This window comes from Pongo abelii, chromosome 7 (assembly GCF_028885655.2).
Source record: "Pongo abelii isolate AG06213 chromosome 7, NHGRI_mPonAbe1-v2.0_pri, whole genome shotgun sequence".
NCBI lineage: Eukaryota > Metazoa > Chordata > Mammalia > Primates > Hominidae > Pongo > Pongo abelii.
Window position 1 is genome coordinate 109,232,848 of NC_071992.2, and position 22,843 is coordinate 109,255,690.

A 22,843-nucleotide genomic window follows, 5' to 3' on the forward strand; every position below is an offset into this window, starting at 1 on the left:
GAGATGGGGTTTCACCAGTTAGCCAGGCTGGTCTTGAATTCCTGACCTCAAATGATCCACCAGCCTCTGCCTCCCAAAGTGCTGGGATTACAGGCATGAGCCACTGTGCCCAGCCATAAAAGGTACTTTGATGAAAAACCATGGGAGAAAATTTCAGATGAATAACATTTGCAAAAGTCCATAAATTATTCCATGATGTGGCATGGAGAAAGGGCGCATGTGTGGAGTGGTAGGAGACAAGAGGGAAGAACATGAGGACAGACTGGCCAAAGACCTCACATACACAGCCCAGGGTACTGGCTTTCTCCCGGACGTTCTGAGGAATCATTCCGGAGCCAAATGGCTTTCCCCTGACATAAAACTGGCTCTCAATTAGGGAACACTTAGAAATGGAAATCCTAGACTTCATGGCTAAGAAACGGCCCCAGCTGGGCACCGTGGCTCACGCCTGTAATCCCAGCACTTTGGGAGGCCGAGGCGGGCGGATCACCTGAGGTCAGGAGTTTGAGACCAGCCTGCCCAACATGGTGAAACCTCGTCTCTACTAAAAATACAAAAATTGGCCAGGTGTGGTGGCAGGTGCCTGTAATCTCAGCTACTTGGGAGACTGAGGCAGGAGGATCACTTGAACCTAGGAGGTGGAGGTTGCAGGGAGCTGAGACTGTGCCATTGCACTGCAGCCTGGGCAACAAGAGCAAAACTCCATCCAAAAAAAAAAAAAAAAGCCCCCAACCATCCCAGTCCTCTTCATCCTCAGTTGTCTAGAAGAGTTACCCCACAAATGTCTTAAGGGTCCAAAGAATGAGAAGGACCAGACTTCATGGAATTCTTATAAGAACTGGTTTCATACCCAAATGCCCACCCATAATCCCTGGTTCACTAAAATACCAGCCTTACCACCATGATAGGCATTCGATCTGCCTTGCATGATCAAGGATCTTCAAGTCTTGAATAGAGAATCCATTCTCTTTGAAGACAGATTATCTGCTGTGGCAATTCTGTAGACTTAATGAACCTCTAAGTCACCTTCTATACACTTCATCCATCTAAGTCTCGCCAATTTAACTTATTAGTTATTTTTCAACCCTAGCTCCTCTCTATCTTGTTCCCACTTCTGTTATTCCAAGTTCTGTCCTAGACAACTGCACCAGCCTCCACTCTAACCTCTAGCTTTAGTCTTCCTCTGCTCAAATCCATCCTGCACACAACTGCCAGAAGGACATATATAAAGCACAAATCTGATCAGTTCCCTTCTCTGCTTAAAGGTCTCCCCATCATCTACTTGCTGAAGTCCAAGCTCACTGGCATGGCATGGAAGGCCACTCATAGCTGACCCCTGCTTACCTGCTCTGGCCTGATGCCCTTCACCAACTCCTCCACCTCACTCTCTGAGTTTCTCTGACATAGAACAGGATGTGATTCTAAGCATTTCTCATCTATTCCTTCTGCCTAGAAATCCCATTTTCACGTTCTTCTTCTGGTTGATTCAGAATCATTCTTAAAGAGTCCATTGGGTTTCTACCTCCTCCAGCCTTTTCTACCCTAGCCTCTGATAGGTGTCCCTCCTCTATGCTCCCATAAACATCTCCTGTATATACCTTCCTAAGTTGCATCATCATCATTTACATGTGTATCTTCCCTCTGAGGATGCTAACCATATCACATTTACCCCCAGGGTCTAGCAGAGTGCCTATACCAACTGGTGGGAACGTGTGTGTGTGTACCATGGCTTTCTAACTTAGGGCTCCAAGATGGAAAGGAAGAAATTTGGGTGGCCACCCCAGCCAGCAGCGGCAACCCACTCGGGTCCCCTTCCCCACTGTGGAAGCTTTGTTCTTTCGCTCTTCACAATAAATCTTGCTGCTGCTCACTCTTTGGGTTCCTGCCACATTTAAGAGCTGTAACACTCACCGCAAAGGTCTGCGGCTTCATTCTTGAAGTCAGTGAGACCACGAACCCACTGGAAGGAACCAACTCTGGACACAACATTTATCCCCAAGGTCTAACAGAGTGCCTATACCAACTGGTGGGAAAGTGTGTGTGTATACCATGGCTTTCTAACTGAGGGCTCCAAGATGGAAAGGAAGAAATTAGGGAGGAGAAGTAGAAATAGATGTTAAGTAGCTATAGAAGGCCATAAAAGAAATAACTCCTTTTTTTTCCTGCTGCTTAGAACTAGAAACTTCTTAATTAATAAATATATCCTATATATATCCATGGAGAAAACAAAAGCAGTGACCCTTGTTCTATCTTGGATTTCCCACAAAACAGGGTTTCAAAATAATGACTATCCCCTCATGAAAGCCTAAAACCATTAGGAGTTCTTCATTCCCCCGAACAAGATAGGCCATATGAGGCAACTTTATTAAGACAAAATTGATGAAGTATTGGCAGCCCTAACTCTTTTTCCTTTCTGTCCCTAACTAAATTGTTAAAAGGCAACCATCCATTCTGAGATGGTAAGAAAGTCTCACTTGTGGTGGCAAGACAGCAAGAAGGGTAAAGGCCCCTTTTTTTCTTTCTCCAGTACAGCTCAGGACTAATTTGAAGACGAGAAACGATTCCAGTGCCTTGTAAATTGCGATCCACATTGCAACTCCTAGCAGCCACAGTTCAGCACAGTGAGAAGTCAATTAAGGGAGGCCCAGGATTAAGACATCATGGAGACTGAATTATCTCACGCCAGCAGGAAGGAGTCGTTTCTTCAGTTCAGGTTCATGGTCTTTGGAGCAGAAGTGGTTTTGAAGAGAAAAGAAAATGCAGGCAATTGTGGGCTGTTGCTTCCTGCAAAACAAGAAAATAAAGAAGATTCCTACCTAAATATATAGCCAACTATTTAATATTCCTTAGCTAATGAATTTATTTTTTAATACACTTCAGATACAAACTTCAGAACTGTAGGCTCATTGGGAGCAGCTAAAAATACCAAAACATGGAATAAACCACAATATCCTGCAGTTTACTCCATATGTTTTATTTTCTTTCCCTGTTTATGGGATAAAATAGGTGAAATAAAAGTAAAAGTTTAATTACAAGAAATAAAGTGTCAGCAGTGAAGTTCACAGCCTGTTTCTGTACTTGGAGTCATGTAGTATGTTTCTATGGTACGATTGTAGGTTTTTGATTGTGCAATAAAATAATTCCAACAATAAAAACCATTAGTATGCAGGTGTTCTACAATTTTCTCAGGGAGTTTGCAGGAGCTGGCATGCATTTGATAAATGTACTCCCAAACCCCAAGCTCCTAGACAGAGGCATGTGGCTTCACACGGAAAAGGCTTTTGCACACCTGCAGTAATCAAGCACAAACATAACGAGAGGCAAGGGAATTGATGGGACACACACCCTTCTCTCTTTAGATGAATGTTGAAGTATTAATGAGGCCTCATACATAGAAAGGCAGTATTGTCATTTGCTAACTTTGCCCACCCACATGTTTAGTAACTATCACTTCAGAGATTCATGTGTGCCTCTTCAAAGAAACATAAAGGGAACAAGTCACATTCCAACTTTATTGCAAAATTAAAAGTCATTCCATGGCCTTTAAAGCAACCCTATTGTCATTATAAAATGTGGAGATATATTCAGGCAGTTGGTCAACAAACATTTACTGAGCAAGTTCTTATAATGAGCTCTCGTACTAGGCTTGAAAAATGAAGAGGATGTGAACTTAATATCTAAATCCTTACACTGGATTCTCCAGGCCAGCAGAATCCTTTTGCAGCATCCTTTTATACATCACTCACATTTAAGCAGATTGAAGCAGAGCTGTCTGCTGGGTGTGGGTGTGGGTGCAGGTGCCCTCAACACAGCTCTGCAGACACTTGCTGCTCCATCTGTACACGGCCTGAGAACCTCCTCTCTAAATTCCAGCAAGTCCAAATCTATACAGTATACATTATATATGTCATATAATAATTTCACAAGGAAATTATTACATTCCTAGTGTTTAAATATCAAAATATTTTCTTTCCTTTTGTCTGGTTGGTCAGCCTTGATTTGAACCAACTACCTCTTAGACCCAACAGCACAAGAAATGCATAAAATCACCCACCCATCAGCTCACTCTTGCAGCATCACTGGAGGGCCCCCCTCACACAATAAACAAGAGAGACCTGGAGGGGACATGTTTTCCTTCAGAGCTTGAACAGCCCTTGGGGAGGAGTTAGAAAGTAGATTTAAAAGGAAGAGTCTGGCCGGGTGCGGTGGCTCACACCTGTAGTGCCAGAACTTTGGGAGGCCGAGGCGGGTGGATCACCTGAGGTCAGGAGTTCAAGATCAACCTGGCCAACATGGTGAAACTCTGTCTCTAATAAAAATACAAAAATTAGCTGGGTGTGGTAGCACATTCCTGTAGTCCCAGCTACTGGGGAGGCTGAGGCAGGAGAATTGCTTGAACCTGGGAGGAGGAGGTTGCAGTGAGCTGAGATCACACCACTGCACTCCAGCCTGGGTGACAGAGTGAGACTCTATCTTAAAAATAATAATAAAAATAAATAAATAAATAAAACAAAGAGTCTTCCTCTGATTACATACCATTCCAGCATCAAGAATTTTCTCATGGGAGGATTTTTCTGAGGTCCTAGGTAAACCAGGTGGTGCCCTGTCTATAGATGACAGATGAGATCAGGGCCTTCCTGTTCTCTCCCTGTTCTGTCTCATTCCCTCCTCACCATTACCCCATTACTTTGTCTGTGAAAACTACTGGCAGTCTGAACTCCTCTTCACTGGGAGAAATCTGGGATAGATGGTCAGTCTTTGAGGAGCTGAATTAGGGCAGGGTATCCCATCTAAGGCAACTCTGACTGAAAGATCCAAAACGTGAGTCTAAGCCAGTATCTGTACAGATTACTAATTGTCCAAGCCAGGAAAACTTAGTAGCAATGTGAAGTTCAAAGGGAGGGAGTCAGTTGCAAATGGGAAATGAAGCCAGAGATCAGGATCTGGGAGAAAATAGGAGCAGAGCAGAATCAGATCAGGAAGGAAGCAAGATGATTCTAGGCCATTGTTCTCTCACTGGTGTGCTTTTGACTTACCTGGTTATTTTAGTTATTTGGTTATTAGATCCAGTGATGGACATCGGCACTGGCTAAAAGATTCAGAATTGGAGCCAATACTCCCCTCTTCAAAAAACTTTTGGCTCTCACTTTATCTATTATTACTACTATTATGTTTATATAACAATAGTGTATTATTAATAATTTTTACTTTTTTAAGTAATAGGCCCTTTTTTTTTTTTTCCGAGATGGAGTCTCACTCTGTTGCCCATGCTGGAGTGCAGTAGTGCAATCTTGGCTCACTGAAACCTCAGCCTCCTGGGTTCAAACGATTCGGGCCTCAGCCTCCTGGGTAGCTGGGATTACAGGCATGAGCTACCATGCCCAGCTAATTTTTTTGTATTTTTAGTAAAGACAAGGTTTCACCATATTGGCCAGGCTGGTCTCAAACTCCTGGCCTCAAGTGATCTGCCTGCCTAAGCTTTCCAAATGCTGGGATTACAGGCATGAGCCACTGAGCCTGGGCAATGGGCACTTATTTACCACCCACTGAGAGTCTAACAGAGAAAAAAAATTTTTGAATCTGGTTATCTCTGATCCTGAAGACCAAACTTCTTTCCTAGTTAAAAAAAATTCAGGGAAGGGTGAGGGTAAACAAGATACTATGATAAGCCCAAGCTAACATAAACTTTTTCTTCTGACATTCTTTTACTTTTCAAACTCTGTATTTTCAAACAGTGGAAGGAGAACCTTAGGCACACCAAAAGCATTCATAAAGCAATGTTCTGTACCCAGTCCTGTGCTAAGTGTTGCAGAAGTCACAAAAATTATAAAATTTGGTCACCTCCCTCAAGGTTTTTACAATCTTAGTAGAGAGATAGAAGACCTATATATGAAAGATGTGCAAATGTAGGTGAGTCTTAACTAGATTTTGCTAGGTAACAAACCACCCAAAATTTTATAGCTTAAAATAATCATGTATTCAATTATGATTCTGTGGTTGGCAATTTGGGTTGGGCTCAGCTTAGACATCTCATCTTTATCCTACATAGTGTCTACTGAGCTCACTCCTATATCTGGTGCCTCCGCTGGGACAGCAAGTAAATCTGGAGTGGCTGGATCTTTCTCCTCATTGGAAGAAGTGGGCTGGCTTATTCACAGAGTGGACAAGGGCAGAGGCTGCAAGGCCTCTAGTGGCTTAGGTTCACAGCTTGAATGTCATCACTTCTGCCACATTCTGTTGGTCAAACCAAGTCATGAGGCAGCTATAATTCAAAGAATGGAGAAACCTACACCCTCCTTTTAATGGGTCAAGCTGTAAAGAATATGTGGCCATATTTAATCTACTACAGTCACCCATTAGCTATAATTATTTCTATTTCTCCCATATGCCAGGTAAATTCACCCCATCCCAAGACCGCCCAAAAGTCTCATCCAATTGTATCATCAAACTGAAAGTCCAGGATCTCAGGAAGTGCATTTGGTCCAGGTGTGGATGAGGACCTTCTATTACAGCTCCTTGCATGTGACTCCTCTTAATCCAGAAATCTGTGAACCAAACAGACAAGTTTGTCTCCATCCTCTCCCATACCCAACATACAATGGTGAGATGACAAGAGGATAACCATAATAGACACCCCATTCAAAAAGGAGAATTGGGGAGCACATAGGAGGCATTGGTCCACAGCAATTCAGGAATACAGTCATGTGCATATGACCGTCAGAAATAGCCCTTGTTTACAGATGAATAGCTTTCCTCATCCTACTTCCTGCCCTAAGAAATTTTGTCTTAGTCTCTTAATGCAAGCTTATATAGCCCCCTTCAATACCTTGTGGGTTTTCTATGTATCAGGGAGTCATCCATTTCAATAGACAAATGAAACACACACAATTCTTTTTAATGCAGCATTCTTTCTTCTTCAGGCAGTATATCAGGATGTTGTGAGTTAATGCCCTCAAGATCTTTAGAAGTTATTTTGTTGAGTTGAGATAATATACTAGGAACAACCACAAATCCTTCTGAGGTCTTTACAAGAGTCTTAAAGTCACTCCCTTAATTAGATTTTAGAAGAATCTTTTGCAAACTGGAGAGATTGAAATGAAAAACAAGTTTATTTTCTAATTTAGAAAGTCCTGAGCCCTCTATCTTGCTTCTACTTTCTGTTTGCAAATGAAACAGTTCTTTCTTTAGTTCATCTCCTTCGGCCTATACATTATTAACAATATGCCTGGAAATTTTCTTAACTAGATCCACAAGTTTATTAGACAAATGTTCTATCTTCCAAGTGACCACATGCAATATTTTTCCAATTGTTCTGCTCCAAAACCAGTGTCACATGTTTTAGGTTTCTGTTATGGCAGCATCCCCCTTCTAAGCACCGATTTCTGTTTTAGTTAGCTTTTGCCACCCAACAAACTACATCAAAAATTAGTGGCTTAAACACTTATTTTCTCATAGTTCTATGGGTCAACAATTTGTATTGGGCCCAACCACACACTGACTTGGCTTCTCTGGTTATAATCATTGCCAAATATGCAACCAGTCAGCAAAAAGACCAACATTGAGTCCCTGATATGGTGCATTTCCTGGGAAACCTGCCAGGTTGATTACATTAGTCCACGTCCATGTCACAGAAAGGCAACACTCTGCTCTCTCTGGAACAGACACTTATTCTGGATATGGATCTGCCTTCCACTCCCATAATACTTATTCAGAAACCACCATCGTGAACACAGAATGCCTCATTTGCAATCACAGTGCTTTACACAGTATTGCTATCAACCAAGGAAATAAGTAAAGAGGGTCATGGGCTCATGCTCATGAAATTTACTGGGCTTGCCGTGGTCCTCATCTCACTGAAGCAGCTGGCTTGGTAGAATGTAGAAGGGCCTTTGAAGACTCAGTGATGGTGCCAGCTGGGTGCCCATACTTTGCAGGGTGGGTGTGATATCCTCCAGGATGCAGTGGAGGTTCCAAATTAGTGGTTAATATATTGTATCATTTTCCACATGGATAGGATTCAGAACCTGAGAATCAAGGGATGGAAATAGAATGGCTCCTCTCGTATTTCCCCTAATCATTGACTAGTGAAATATTGGCATCCTATCCTCACAACTTTGGGCTCTGCTGATTTAGTTTTGTTGTTATAAAGGAATGCTTCCAGAAGCACCCAAAAGATAATGATTTCATTAAACTGGAAGATGAGAGGGACACGCAGACACATGAACTCTTCATGCCAGAAAACCAAGAGTTGAAGAAAGAGTTACTGCATTGGTCGGGGTGATTAATTCTACCGAGAGGAACTGTTTTGCCACTAGAGAGTTTTTTTCCTCTGTTCTAATATTCAATGCAATTCTCAATTCTGTCTCTAACTACCCACAGTGAGCTGTCACACTCCACAAGTTTAAGGAACTCCACACTGCCACAAAATTTCCTTCACTTCAAACTCCAGTCACAAGTACCGGGTCCCCAGGTTACCCACACATCTGTCCAACTTGGCTGCAAAGTCACAGGTTTCCATAGCCCCCCTCCTAGATTCAATAACTTGCTAGAACAACTCACAGAACTCAGGAGAATGTTATACTTACAATTATAGTTTATTATAAGGATACAAATGAACAACCAGATGAGGTACATACGGTGAGGTCTGAAAGGGTTCCGCATGCAGGAACCTCTATCCCTCAAAGTTGGAGTGTGCCATCCTCCTTTTACATGGATGTGTTCATCAGCCCATAAGCTCTCAGAACACTGTCATTGAGCGGTTTTTATAGAGGTTTCATTATGTAGGCAGAATTGATTAAATCATCGGCCATTGATGATCTCTGTCTATAACCCCTGTGTTGTCCATCCCCAGAGGTTGGGGGTAGGCTGAAAGTTTCAACCCTCTAATCACATGGTTGGTTCATCTGGCAATCAATCCCCACCCTGCAGCTATCTAGGGGCCTGCCAAGACGTGTCACCACATGAGAACAAAAGATGTTCCTATCACCTTTATGACTCAGGAAATTTCAAGAGTTTCAGGAGCTCTGTGCCATAAACTGAGGACAAAGACCAAATACTTTTCTTATTATACCACATTACTGCACAGTGAGGATAGAGGCCTTTTAATACTCCCATGCTTTTTGATAAAAGTAAATAGAAAACTACAGTAACCCAGTATAGGTGGAGGCTGCTGATAGCACAGACCTTTAGGAGTGAAGGCTTAGGTCCCCTTCCTGCCACCAGGCTAGGAACCATGAAGAGTTGAGGTGCTTGCTTGAGCAAAGGGATATGGAATGGCTACTGGAAGAACGAAGTTCTAAATACCATCAAAGACCATGTGACTACTTGCAGAAAAAAGGACAGTAGTACTTACTAGTATTTCTTTCTTACTTTGATATAAATATATATTTTCTTTTTTCTCCTCTCTGATTCTCCCACTATCTGATATAAGATGTGTCCATAGTTGCTAACATTATATATCAGCATTTAAGTTACAAGATATCAAGGGGTGAATATGTTGAGCTAGAGGAGGAATGAACATTCCCCAGTGAGTAAATTGACATATGAAGACTCAAATCCTCTTTTGGGGAGTCAGTTAGAATGTTTTTAATTGTATCACATTAAGCAGAAGCAAGATTTTTATCTTTATTTTGAAGTTAAACATGGTTAGAAGAGGTGTATACAGATGCCAAGTTATCAAGGTGTTGACTGTATTGCATTGTTTTATCATCAATGTGTTTAACTTTTTGCTGGAATCCCCTCCCCTATATAATTCCAGGCTAGAGTTAGCCAAGGAGATGAAAAAGAAGCAGCATCCATGACTCTCAATGCTTTTCACACCAGATGAGCTGACAGACTGATCAGAGGTGCCAGGAGGGTCCTAGTTTGTCCTCATTCTCCTCTGCCTTGGTCCAGTCCTTCTCCTTGGCTGGTGGCCACTGCTCAAGCCAGTGCTGATCACAGCAGCCCTGAGTCTACCACCAGAAGCTTAATGACAGAACCATGGAGACAGGAGCTACTCAGGGGCAACAGCTTCCCAGTTATGGTCCCATTGTGGCAGCTGACATCCCGGCTTCTCAGACTTCCTCCTCAGGCTGTGAGGTATCCTCATGCTTCAGGATGGACAGGTAGTGACTCTTCTCTGATCCTCAGCTCCTCCCCTGAGACTCCACATCTCCAGCTCCTTCCATGGTTGTGGAAGGTCTAATATCTGTAATAAACCCCTTATCCCTTATTACTCATAATGTCTCTGCTTCCCTGACTGAATCCCACTGAGTCAAAGTATGTGAAAATATGACATCATAGAACAAGCCCCTGAAGAAAAATTTTTAAATGGGGGTACATTTGGAGAAATAGTACTTACCCCACTCCAGATGTTTCTTGTTTTTCCATGTAGGGGATGCCCACTTGCATAACCCTCCTAGCCTCTCTCCACCCACAGCCTCCTTCTTAATTGATGAGTCTGGGATGTGGCAGTGGATCTGCATAGCTCTGTCACTTCCTCCTTCTCTTGGGAGGGAGCCACCTGCTCACCAAAAACACACACTCCACTCTAGGTTTGGCAGGGGAAGGTTCTTGCTGGGGGCAGCTCTGCCTGTGAAGAGTTGGACACGCCTTTCTGATTCTGGATTATACATTTCACATCTCACTTGCCACTTTCTCCAGCATCAGTCATATCAGAATAAAGATCATCCTTTCACCTTCATCTGTCCTACTTTTGTGGATTTCTCAAATGCATCAGAACTCAGATGGGAAAGAGAAGTGTTCATCCTGGGGCTCCCTTGAATCCCAGAAGGGGTTACTCAAGGGAAACTGCTGAAGAAAGCTTTCCACCAGTTTGTGAAGGATGTAATTGGAATGGGATAAAAGAGATAGGAGAAGGAAGGTGAAGAAAACAGCCTGGGCAAAGAAAAGAAGCTGTACGTAGAGAAGGAAAATTAACCTGAGGAATATAGCAGTTTTTTAAGCAAATGAAAAGTAATGGGCTGGGCACAGTGGCTCATGCCTGTAATCCCAGGACTTTGGGAGGCCAAGGTGGGCAGATCACGAGGTCAGGAGTTCGAGACCAGCCTGGCCAACATGGTGAAACTCTGTCTCTACTAAAAATACAAAAATTAGCTGGGCATGGTGGTGCATGCCTGTAACCCCAGCTACTCAGGAGGCTGAGGCAGGAGAATTGCTTGAACCTGGGAGACACAGGTAGTGAGCCAAGATGGTGCCACTGCACTCCAGCCTGGGTGACAGAGTGAGACTCCATCTCAAAAAAAAAAAAAAGAAAGAAAGAAATGAAGGAGTTCGATGAGGGACAGGATAGCAGGGCAGCTGGTGAGGGGCTTTGAAGACTAAATTTAAGTTTTTACTAACAGTTACTCTAATTCTGCTCCAATTATTCCACTTCCTCCTAATATTAAATTTTATGATCAGCTTCACTACCAATTTAATGAAATATGCAATCAGCTCTTTTATAGATCTCTTTTATTGCTAATATATGTTTCATACTATCTAAATCAGAGAAGTGACCTATCAACAGTAACAATGGCCTGGGCTCTTACTGGTCTCTCTCCCAGCATCTTACTTGGACTTTCCTTGGAATATATTTTTCAGTCTTACAACATTAAAAATAGTTCTCAGGAGTAGAATCCCTTTTCGATGCTATGAAATTTATTTCAGGGCACTTTACTAAGAAAGACAATGAGAAAGAGAAAGATAGGTTGATAGAAACACTTTACCCTGGCTCAGTCTGTCAGGAATTTAAGCGATGAATTGTATCTCTGCGTCTGAGATCATCCATGTGTTATGAATCGCACTGTTGGAAAATATACCAATATTTCCCTTTGGTCCCTGTTCTATCCTTCCCCTCCCCATCCTCACATTTCAAATTCATTTTTGTTTCTGTTCCAGGCCTAATGAGACCGTGATCAATGTGTCTCGAGTTGACCCTGCCTTCACGTCTTCAATCATACCTTCCCTGTCTAATCCACTACACTCTGCTCTTTGTCAACTGATGGATTTATTTAGTTAAGAAAACTAAAAATACAATCACGCCTCAACTTCACAAACAGGCCTCTGGTTTGATTTTCTTCATTTTATAAAATCCAGCCAACCGCAGACACTGAACTATGCCTTTAAAGAATCTGTGTCTGAACTGATGATATTTTCTTCATTTGTGAGGACATTTTAAAGTCTGCTTCCTTCTGCTCAAGACACTTCCTGGGTAGTATTCTCTGCTGGAATGCTTCCTGAGGCCAAGGTTGTGAGGTCCGGTCTCAAAACCTCCATTCCTAAGCAGCTTTCTGCATGAGTTAGGTTGCCACAGTTCCCCTCTCCTCACTAACTGGGGCCTCAGTGCACAGCCAGCATCTGCCAAGGGGATGCTGAGATGGATCCAGCAGCCTGTACATGCACAGCAAGCTGCCCACAGATAATCCTGATGGCTGAGGACAGGGTGGGGTGCCATAACTTCACTCCTTAAAACTCTTTCAGACTGTCCTTGTTGTTCTTGTAATTGTACCAAATTCACAGTCAATCCTAAGCAAGCTTTATGTTTGCACATTATTGGATGATTTGGACAAAATGCTTTACATACCCTATCCCAATTGTTACTTCCAACTTTTCTAAAGGTCACCCTTTTTTAAACTCTCTTTTTAGAGATGAAGTACCTGATCTTCTGACACCTTAGTTGGCACGACAACTGAGTGAGTACACCAGGCTAGCTTCATGTTCCTTCTTCCTGCGCCAATTTCCTCCCCCGCCTGACTTCTGCTCTAATCCCTGCCACCACTATAGTCTCCATCTTCATCCTGAGACCCCCAATGCCATCTCCACACCCACTGCCTTCATCTCTTGCTACTTCTACCCTCTAGTCTTCCCTCTCTGGGTTCCAAAGCACTCTATCACAACCTACCATACTCCAGCTGCGGACGCTTTGTCAAGTCCTGAATATTTTCAGTGGATATCTGGGACTCTAAACCCCACCAAGGTATGACATGGAAATAAGCCTCTATGCCTTGGATTCATCCCTACACTTTAGCAAACTGGAATAATGGAAGATCATGGCATATGAGGAGGAAGGGGAGAGGAGCAGGATATAATTGCCTCTCTCTTCTCCCATTCATCTTTTTTTTTTTTTTGAGACGGAGTCTCGCTCTTTCTCCCAGGCCGGACTACAGTGGCACTATCTCGGCTCACTGCAAGCTCTGCCTCCTGGGTTCACGCCATTCTCCTGCCTCAGCCTCCCGAGTAGCTGGGACTACAGGTGCCCACCACTGCGTCTGGCTAATTTTTTGTATTTGTAGTAGAGATGGGGTTTCACTGTGTTAGCCAGGATGGTCTTGATCTCCTGACCTCGTGATCCGCCTGCCTCAGCCTCCTAAAGTGCTGGGATTACAGGCGTGAGCCACCGCGCCCAGCCCACTTCATCTTAGTCTACCTTTTTCTTAACGTTTTTGTCTTTTCTCCCATTCTAGGGTAGAGGGATTCATTTTAACCTAAATTTTACCTAAATGGAATTAAGGGAACACACTGTGATTTCTTCCACTCTTTATTTCCTTGCCTAATACCTTTCTTTTGTTCTTACATCCTTGCAATAACTTATACCCTCACACCTACAGTATCCATCACCAAGACGATCCTAGGTACCTTGAGACATCAACCTTCCCATGTGTCCTGGCTTCAAGTCTACTTTCTAAGGGTGGCCTGAAACTCATGGAGAGAAAATAGAATTTTCACCTTACTAATCCAATGTAAATTATATTCACCAAAGTAACAGATCTCAATAAAATGTATATTCTCTTTTTTTTTGTCATTTGTGTGTTCACTGCTGTGATTAACAATCATTCACATTTGGAAAAGAATCAAGTAAAGCATAAGTGAATCCTGATACCACTTGGGAAAGATGGTCATAGATGTGAGAATGTTAAGATGGTATGAGGGACACAAGGAAAATCATTTGTGTAGCCAGCACACCGCATATTTTACCTGCAAATTCCTGGACTGGGTTCATAAAACACTCTCAGATCATGTCATGTACATTTTTCATAAGAGTTGAAACTCAGCTTTCATCTGAGGGTACTTCTGGGGACAAAGCTTTGTGAGAAATAGCTGTCTTATAGTTGTGTCAGTCCTCAATCAGGAGGATATTTAATGACAAGAAAGACACATAAGGAGTGATGAGAAAAGTGGAGTTCTTTCCTCTTTAAATAATCTGCAATGTCTTTTTTAATGCAACTGCAATTAGCCAAAGAGAAAAGTGTGGGACTATCTCATCCCATTTTCAAAAACCACCAATAGCACATATTACATACAAATAATGCGTGATGTCATTCCAAATATTTTCTCACATTCCTTAGTTTATTCCCTTTACAATCCTTTGAGGCAGTCAGAAAGTGCATTGCTTTTGCAAGTGGGAAAGCAGAGGGAGGTAAGTTGCTTGCCAAGGTTGACACAACTAGTTAGTGACGGTGTTTGATTGGAACCCAGATTTGTTGCATCCATCCAGGACACCCAGCACCATGCCAATCTATTATGCTAGTTCCATACTGCCCATGAGCTTCCAGGCATTCCTGGAATCCATGAAAATTATATTTTTTATTGAGACCCATCTGATTAATTGTGCTCTGTGTCCAAGCCAAAGAATGCCATAGTTAATTTAGAAAAATTGAGGTTTAAATGTAAACGCATCCGACATCTTGCATGCAAGACTCCTGCCTTGAATTTCTTATGGCACCTCTCTGTCAAAGAGCTCAGGAAAGTTTGCAGCCTCTTGCTAATCCTCCCAACATGCCTGTGAAAGGCACACTGGGCAGTTTTAATTATGGCTGGTTTACAAATAGAAAAACTGAAACACAGATGGTGAAAAACGAAGCTGAGTAAGGGATTTCCCCAGAACCACTGGCATATCAGTCCGAGGCCACTCTTTGCCAGGCCTGCGCAATCTCTACTTGGCCACATTTTCTGGGTAAGAGACCTCAAATGGCAAATGAGCATTAAAGACTCCAGTGTGTTTCAACTGCAATACACACATACTTTGAGAGGTGGTAAAATAACAGGTTCAGAGGATGTGGTTGTTGTGAGGAGTCGATGATGCATATGGACAGTGCTTGGCATCAGGTAGCTGGCAGGTAATGTGGGCACAAGAAATGGTAACAGAGAAATTAGTCTCTGCCTTGAAAAAAATGAGGTTGCTGATCTGGATACTCAATAAATATTTATGGAAGAAAGGAAGAAAAAAAGAAACAAGTGAGGGAGGGAGAGCCTTTTAAAATAGAAATCTGGGTTCATGCCCTTTCCCTGTGACTCGCTGGAGTTTCATAAAATGGTTTTATCTTCTGTAACATGGTGGCTTTAGTGGTCTAAATAACATTCAAAAACATATATTTTGGCCATAACATTTCTTAACACCGCCCTTGTAAGAGTCAACTCCCACCTCCCTGTGCGGGCTTCTTTGCTTGAGTTACCAATAGTTACCCCAACCTAACCAAAAAACTTAATGCAGACACATCCTTTCTATTATGGGTTGTTTCAACTTTAGTGTAAAAGAAGGACAAGTCTTTTTTAAACTAACTAAACATAGTTGGCTGTATTGCAATAGCTCGTGAGGTGCTCGTCATAAAACCAATCCTTTTCTTTTTTAATCTTTTTCTTGATTATCTCCAAAAATAAGGCATATTTCTTCCCTATGTGCCAGCTGCAGCCAGATGTAGGTAGGGTGTACAATTAAGACTCTGAAAACTTTGCTTAGCAAATTGAAGAAAAGATGTTAGAAAAACTCATGTAACTCACTTGCTATTTGGCTTTCTTTATGGCTAAATTCAATCTTTTACCCCTCAATTCCAACACAGAGCCCCCTGACACTCAGGAAGCCTTGAAATGGTTTCCTGTCTTCTGGTTTATCAGATTCAGTTGCTCTGCTCAATAGAATATTGTTAACTATGCCTATGTTAAAAAGTAATAAGCAAAAAAAAATGCTTGATTGCCTAGAAGGAGATATTGTTACATATGAAAAAATTGAATTGCTTTTAACCTTTCCCAGGTAATGTATACAACTATTCTTTCAATGTTTAATCCCATTATTTAATGTAAGGAAATAAATAAATAAAATTGGGCTGACAGACGTAGTAATATAATATCCTTTAATCTGCAGCTCACAGTGCATTTAAAAATAATAATTTTGAAAAGAGCATTTGAAAACATTTGATCTTAAAAATGCATATTTTGCTTATTCTAGTGTTTGTTGATTTGAAGGCTTTGAGGTCAGCCCAGTAAATATTCAGTTTGCTTGGCACAAACTGTGCAGGAATCTAATAGAAAGCAATATTGTTGAAAATGGATATCAATTGAAAACAGAGAGCAGTGTCAACTATTCCCCACTGGGAACAGACAACAATAAAACCAGTCAAGCATTACACAGCCGAGCCTGCCAAATGTCATTAGAGTGGAGAAAAAAGGAAAGGAACATGGTAGGGAAAGAAGCACTTTGCTTTATTTTTTTCCTCCAATTTAAAAAGACATACACACACACACACACACACACACACACACACACACACCCCCGAGTGAGGGATAGGGAGAGAACATTTAGAGAATAAGGACAATAAAACCTAAAATTGTCCAAACCAGTGTCACCATTCTCTTAAAGTTGGCATATTCTCTTTTCTTTTCCAACGTGATTACATTACAAAGATTTTCAAATAATTTTTCTGTCTTTTCAGTTGATCATTTTCCCCCAATAACTCTTTTAATCAAGTGTATTCGTAATCACAAAGTTTTCCATTTTTAAATCAGCATTGCAATATCATTTATGGCAATCATACGTCTATCATCGTTTAATTAATTGATCTGAGTTCTGGGCTTTTGAAAATGTATACTTTTTCACTGTTAACCATCAAGCATCAGTGGAGAGCCTTTCAGAGGGAACGGGCTGCAGAGAAGCCCTATCTCTGGGTGAAAAGAAATATTTACAGTAGCTCTGAAATCTGTTAAATTATGAGGATATGGGAAAAATCATTGCCGGGCAATGGGACCATGGGGAAAAACACATCATCACTCCCAATCCCACCTGAAGGCAGAACTGGGAACCAGTGACTTAGCCCCAAAACTTCTGCCATATCTGTGGCATTTTCATTGATGATTTGTAAATTTTCAAACAAAGAAAAATTGTCTCCTACAGACAATGGTCAAGCTGCTGAAGAGCCAGCCAAGAGCTCCCCCTAGTGAAGTTGCACATGTATTAGTGTGAGCTCCTCCATACATGCACGTCTGCTCGTGCACACACACACACACACACACACACACACACAGATTTGACTCGTTTGTCCAAAATATTGTCCACCCCACCTTCTTTCAAAATAACATGAACAAAAATTCCCCAAACTCTCCTAAATGTTTTCTACCATTCATTGTTAAACTCCACACCCAGCAGTAAAGAGCCAGAGAGAACTCCCTTTTAGAAGGCAAAACTGTCAATCTGATCATATCATTTTGAAATCATAATAATCACATATTGGCTCCAAATCTGCATCCTCAAGTAGATGCTATCAGTGTAGAAACTCCTCAGGGGCAGCATATTACTATGTAATTAGCATAATAACTTTGTTGTGTAAACAAAATAAAAGACAGGCTTGAATGCAAGAAATATATCTTACACTGTAGTGGTGTCTACAGCTTCTACAGAAAAACCTATTGTTCTTGGCCAAGCTTTTATTTTTGTCACAGTATTACTTTGATTAAACACCTGCTGATACATGCAAGCAGCTTTCTTTGTAAGTGTACTGCCTTCGTATACATGTATACACATGACCATATATTTTACTGCAAAACAATCTACAGAACACTCATCCTACTCATATTTAACAGGACTAATTTGCTATAACACCAGCATTGCATCTCCCAAATCAGCCCTAATTCCTTCAAATACATTTTGGCTTCCTCCAAAAAGATATTTTATCGGTTTTATGAGCCTGGATAGGGCTCTGAAGGGAGAACAAGCATTCTTTAGTGGGGAGAAGGTAGCAAGCGTAGATATCAGATGCATAGATGAAAAGGATTTAATGTCTTCCTAAAAATTCTTTGAAAGCCATATGAACATTTTTAGGAAAATATAAATGACTGCCATTTTACAATTAACAGCTGCTTATGTTAAGCACCGAGTACTCCCTAGCTCCTGCTAATATATTTTTTCTTAAACCATAGATCCACAAGACAAGTGATAATAGCTCTCAGATGCTAAAGGTAAGTCTATTTTTCTGGGAGATTCTAACCCTAGAATGCAATTTGTTTAGGTTCCATATATTTACGCTCAATTCTTGAAACCAGCAGGCCATCAGAATGACACAGATTAGGTTATTGTTATGTAGGGTTGCTTTTATCATGGAGCTCATTTGCATAAAAATCATATGCATACAGGAACTAAATTTAAATAAACCAGTTGGCTTAGAAATACTATTACTTACCTCCCTGGAGGATGGTGACAATTAATACTGACATCTTTGCGAAGCTTTGCTGGGACATGCTGCCATATAAATATAAATAATAACATTTCAGCTTTATTACGATATTTTTAGGGTATTTTAAAAACTCATTTAATATACGCAGATCCTTGTTCTTTCCATAATTCTCAGACCTCCACAAATCCAAAAGAGAACAGGTGGGGGACTAGGGAAGATAGCATAACTAAGCCATTCATTGCGACAAATGTGGATATGATCAGTTTTACCAATTGGCCCCACTATTAGGGCAAGAACTTCACGTTCACAAAACCCACACCTATGATGAACTCTTCTACAATTCACTGTTGGACAATGGGTATATAATTCAGCCTGCAAAAACTGATTTTTTTTTACCTTACAAAAGGGGGGGTTAGAATTCTCAACACCTTCTTGAATCAAAAAGAAGCACTAAATAAAGAATCGAAGTTGGACCTATTATGTTAATTAAAATTCTGAGGGCATCTCTGAAAGTGTAATTTGGCCCAATGTGTGGTTTTTTTTAAATCATGAAAATTAGCTAATGAATATTGTGCAGTCACTTCCCTAATATAAAATAACTCAACCATTCAAACTGCACAAATTCCAAAATGGTCTAACTTACAATACATCAGTTTGCTTGTTTGTGTTAGAAGTGCTTAACCTAATAACATGGTGAAATTGTATCCTTTTAAAAATTCCAATTTTTTATGAATTAACAAGAGACTCATGGCTGAATTTTCTTATGAGTTTAGCTATTACAATCCCAAATACTAAACTCTGACAATATTTACTGCTGCTTAAATTCGTTAATCAGAATTTGGTCCTGTCAGTTTTCACTAGGTTGGGAGTCAGAAGTCTCAGGCTTTTGAGCAGGCACTGACAATTCTGGACTGCTTGATCTTGACTAGGCCACTGTGTCCTTGGACTTTCAGTTTTTTCATCTGTAAATTATGGGTAATAACATCTGCCCTGCTGACCTCATGGGATCACTATGAAAATTAAATGAGATAGCACATGTGGGAAATGCTTTCAATATTAGACAGTGCTAGATAAGTGCGTGCACTATTAGTTTGAAAAATAATATCTCAGTCATCAAGTTTAATCATCTCTAAAGATCTTCCCTAACCTTCTAAATGGTTCTTTGCGTTGATTTCTTTCAGAAAAACAATAAACGTTGAGTGGCGTATTTGCAGAAAAGTTTTTTTTTTTAATCTATCACTGCTAACATTAGTACGTTAGTTAGATATCTAACTCAGCTCTAGACACTCTTCTCTCATCAGAATTAACCCCAAATGGGATGAGAACACAGTCCATACATAGCGTCACCATGCTTATCTGGTTTGGTTTCTCCCACACTAAAACCTATTGTCCAGGTGTTTTTCATGGGAGAAATTGCAGAGAGGGCCCAGGGCCACCAGACAGAGGCTTTGTCTGCCCTTGGCTCCATCATAACCAAAATAGAAGAACCATATAGCAGATGTGTTCCTTTTTAAAAATTAGAACTATATGAAATACTATTTAGTGATAAAGAGAAATGAACTACTGACACACACAGCACTGTAGATGAATCTCAAATACATTACACTAAGTGAAAAAAGCCAGGCTCAGAAAGCTTATATATATGATATCATTTTCATGACATTCTAGAAAAGGGAAAACTACAGAATTATAGGATAGAAAACAGATGAGCAGCTGCAAGGGGCTGGAGGTGAGGGAGAGGATTGGATACAAAGGGACCTGAAGACATTTTTGCAGGTATGAGACTATGTTACATTTTGATTATGGTGGTGGTTACCTGAATGCCTGTGTTTGTCAGAGCTCATATTCAAAAGTGGGAATTTTACTATATGTAAATTATAGCTCCATAAACTTGTTTCTGTTTTTTTTTTTTTAAAGACTCATAGAAAAGTCAACATGAATTTGTTACCCTGCTTTGAATTGTGTTACCTCTTTTAAAATCAAATTGTATTTTCTTTGTAGTTCAAACTGTTCTCTGGTAAAATGAAGTCATATTAAGCTAATTAGACACATAATTGAGTATGGTTAAACTCTGAAATAAAGTTTTCAGTACATATCTACCACATTAGTAATTAATTTCCAGAGAGTACAAAAAGTATAATGGTCTTGCAATGATAACCATTTTATTTTTATTGTTTTCCAAATGGTAACAAAAGATTTCAGGTCATAAGCCTAGTTGTACAGATTTAACCTCTCCCCCCATCCTTATCTAGTGCTCAGAGAACTGTTTATATTGTTTCATAGGTGTTGCCCATAGGACTCGGAGCATGTTCTCTCATACAGGGCTGTCAGTCAAAAATTTCAATTGGTTACAGAGGACCTCACTTGAATTCTGAGTAAAATATGTGCCCAGGAATATCTGATCAAGGGCCCAAAGTAGAGAAAATAAAGCGAATGAATCCAAAATAGCCCCTAGAACTCTGCCAAGAATTGCAACCCATACATATACTGTACAGATAACGTGCTATAAAATGCTAGCACTAAGAATGTTTCTTTCTAAAGATTGGGGTACAGCTTCTAGCTTCAGTGATTTTATTTTCTTATCAATAAAATTGTAAAATTTTAAAAGGCAGAGGGTATCAACAGGCAGCGCCTTCCTGGGACATGCATGGAGAGAGGGGGTTAAGGGAGGGACATGTTTGGACAAGAAGAAGCTGGAGGAAAAGAATACCACCTCTCTCCAAATCCCCATTCCATTCCTTCTGTTGTAAAACGCTGTATAAAACAATGCCCATATAATCTATCGCTGGGAATACAATTATTTGCAGGTGTCTCAAAGCCATTTAGGCTCATTCATTCTTCTTTTCTCCTCGTTGACATTAGTTTAATCTGTGAAAATCAGATCACAATCATGCCAGACTTTTTACCTCATTAGTTTTCTATTGTCTGTTCTGAGGCATCGCATACATTTCTATCTCCAGGCAAGACTGGTTGTTGTCTGCACTGCGTTTCCATCCCTTCCCCCCTTTTCATTCTTACGAGCAAGAAGCACTTTAATTTAATACTTTAACTACTTCTAGAGCTAAATAGGAAAGATTTCACCTGCATTCTTTTTAAACTGACAACTTTGAGATATAAACATGTTTCTGGTTGTTATTCAAACTGTGCATGTGATATGTGTGAAGTGCCCACACCCCCGGATTTACTCTGTAAGATACACAGTAATTCTCTGTTGATGACAAGTTATATTAACTACATACAATTCCATTTTTCATTGTGTTAACTCACAGCAATGTCATTTTCTTGATAAATTTATGGCTCCTGTGTATCTTTATCACTATGCTAAGAGAAGCCTTGCCTAGCATTATTTTAACTATATTTGGAATGGGGTTAGAGCATTTACTCTGAACAGCCAGATCTATGGGACAAACCAGGGATATTAGCAAGAGGATGGAGCTGTTTTCTGCCGAGCCTTGAACTTTGGCATTTAAGATTACTGCGATTTTTACTTCTCCAGATGCTGCTTCAGACACACAGTAGATAAAATGTTGAAATTCCTCATCAACTAGTTGTATAGTAAGAAATGCATCTCTTTCATATTTTAGCTAGTACACAATTTCTAAATAGGTTTGGTATATATTTGATCAAAAATCTAATTTTCTGATTCAGGGCTTATGGTCAGTTATGATAGTCCTTAGAAATTGGGGTCAATAAAGAAAATTGCTAATAGTTCTTTGAATGACTACATATTTTGTGTTAGCATTGTTATTAATTTTTCAAAAAATCTAAGTTATATTTATAAAATGTCATGAACTGCTCCATTCATTGTTTATTTCCTTATTGTATATAGGCAGAAATTATCTGCCATACCAAGCAGCATCAGATCCCCTGACTAAACAAGTTTTACTTCCTTTGGGGAAAAATAGTAATAATAACCTTTGATTATATAAGAACATCATAATCTACATTGTCATTCCTGATTCAGCCCATGCCAAGAACATAGGACAATTTACATATGCTCTAATCAAATATTTGGGGGTTGGGGAGTCTCACTGCAGATCTCCAGATCAAGATTATGTGACATGCCTTGGATTCCAGCCAGGTTTAAGGCTCTTCATTTTTAAAACAATAACCACCTGCTAAAAGAAGAAAGAAGCCATTTCCTTCTTGACATTCGTTAGCTTAGGATCAGCAGAATCTTCCTGCTGCTCAGATTGAAATGTAATAGCTGCAAGGTTGAAAACTGAAATCTTGCACTAAGCACTTCATTGCTGCTGGCTTGTAATTTTTTTCTTCTCAAAAATTACATACACAAAGCAGTTTTAGACTCTGTAATCAGATATTTTGCCTCATACTACTGTGTGATTTGGGATGTTTTCTTTCTTGTTCTTTTTATTTTTTTAAAAAACTAGATCTGCACAATCCATTCTTTCAGGGAATAC

General features: G+C 40.4%; 1 long non-coding RNA gene across 2 annotated transcripts in view; it reads right to left on the reverse strand.

The window, feature by feature from the left end:
• Positions 1-504: 504 nt before the first annotated feature.
• LOC134761956 (uncharacterized) overlaps positions 505-22,843 on the reverse strand; it is a 147,570-nt gene continuing 125,231 nt past the window's right edge. Inside the window, exons 3-4 of one of the 2 annotated variants that reach the window (XR_010141230.1) lie at positions 18,429-18,487; positions 505-2,784 (exon numbers count right to left, since the gene is read on the reverse strand). This is a non-coding gene — a long non-coding RNA (uncharacterized LOC134761956). The remainder of the gene's footprint in view (positions 2,785-18,428; positions 18,488-22,843) is intronic. The other variant, XR_010141231.1, reaches the window with a different exon arrangement.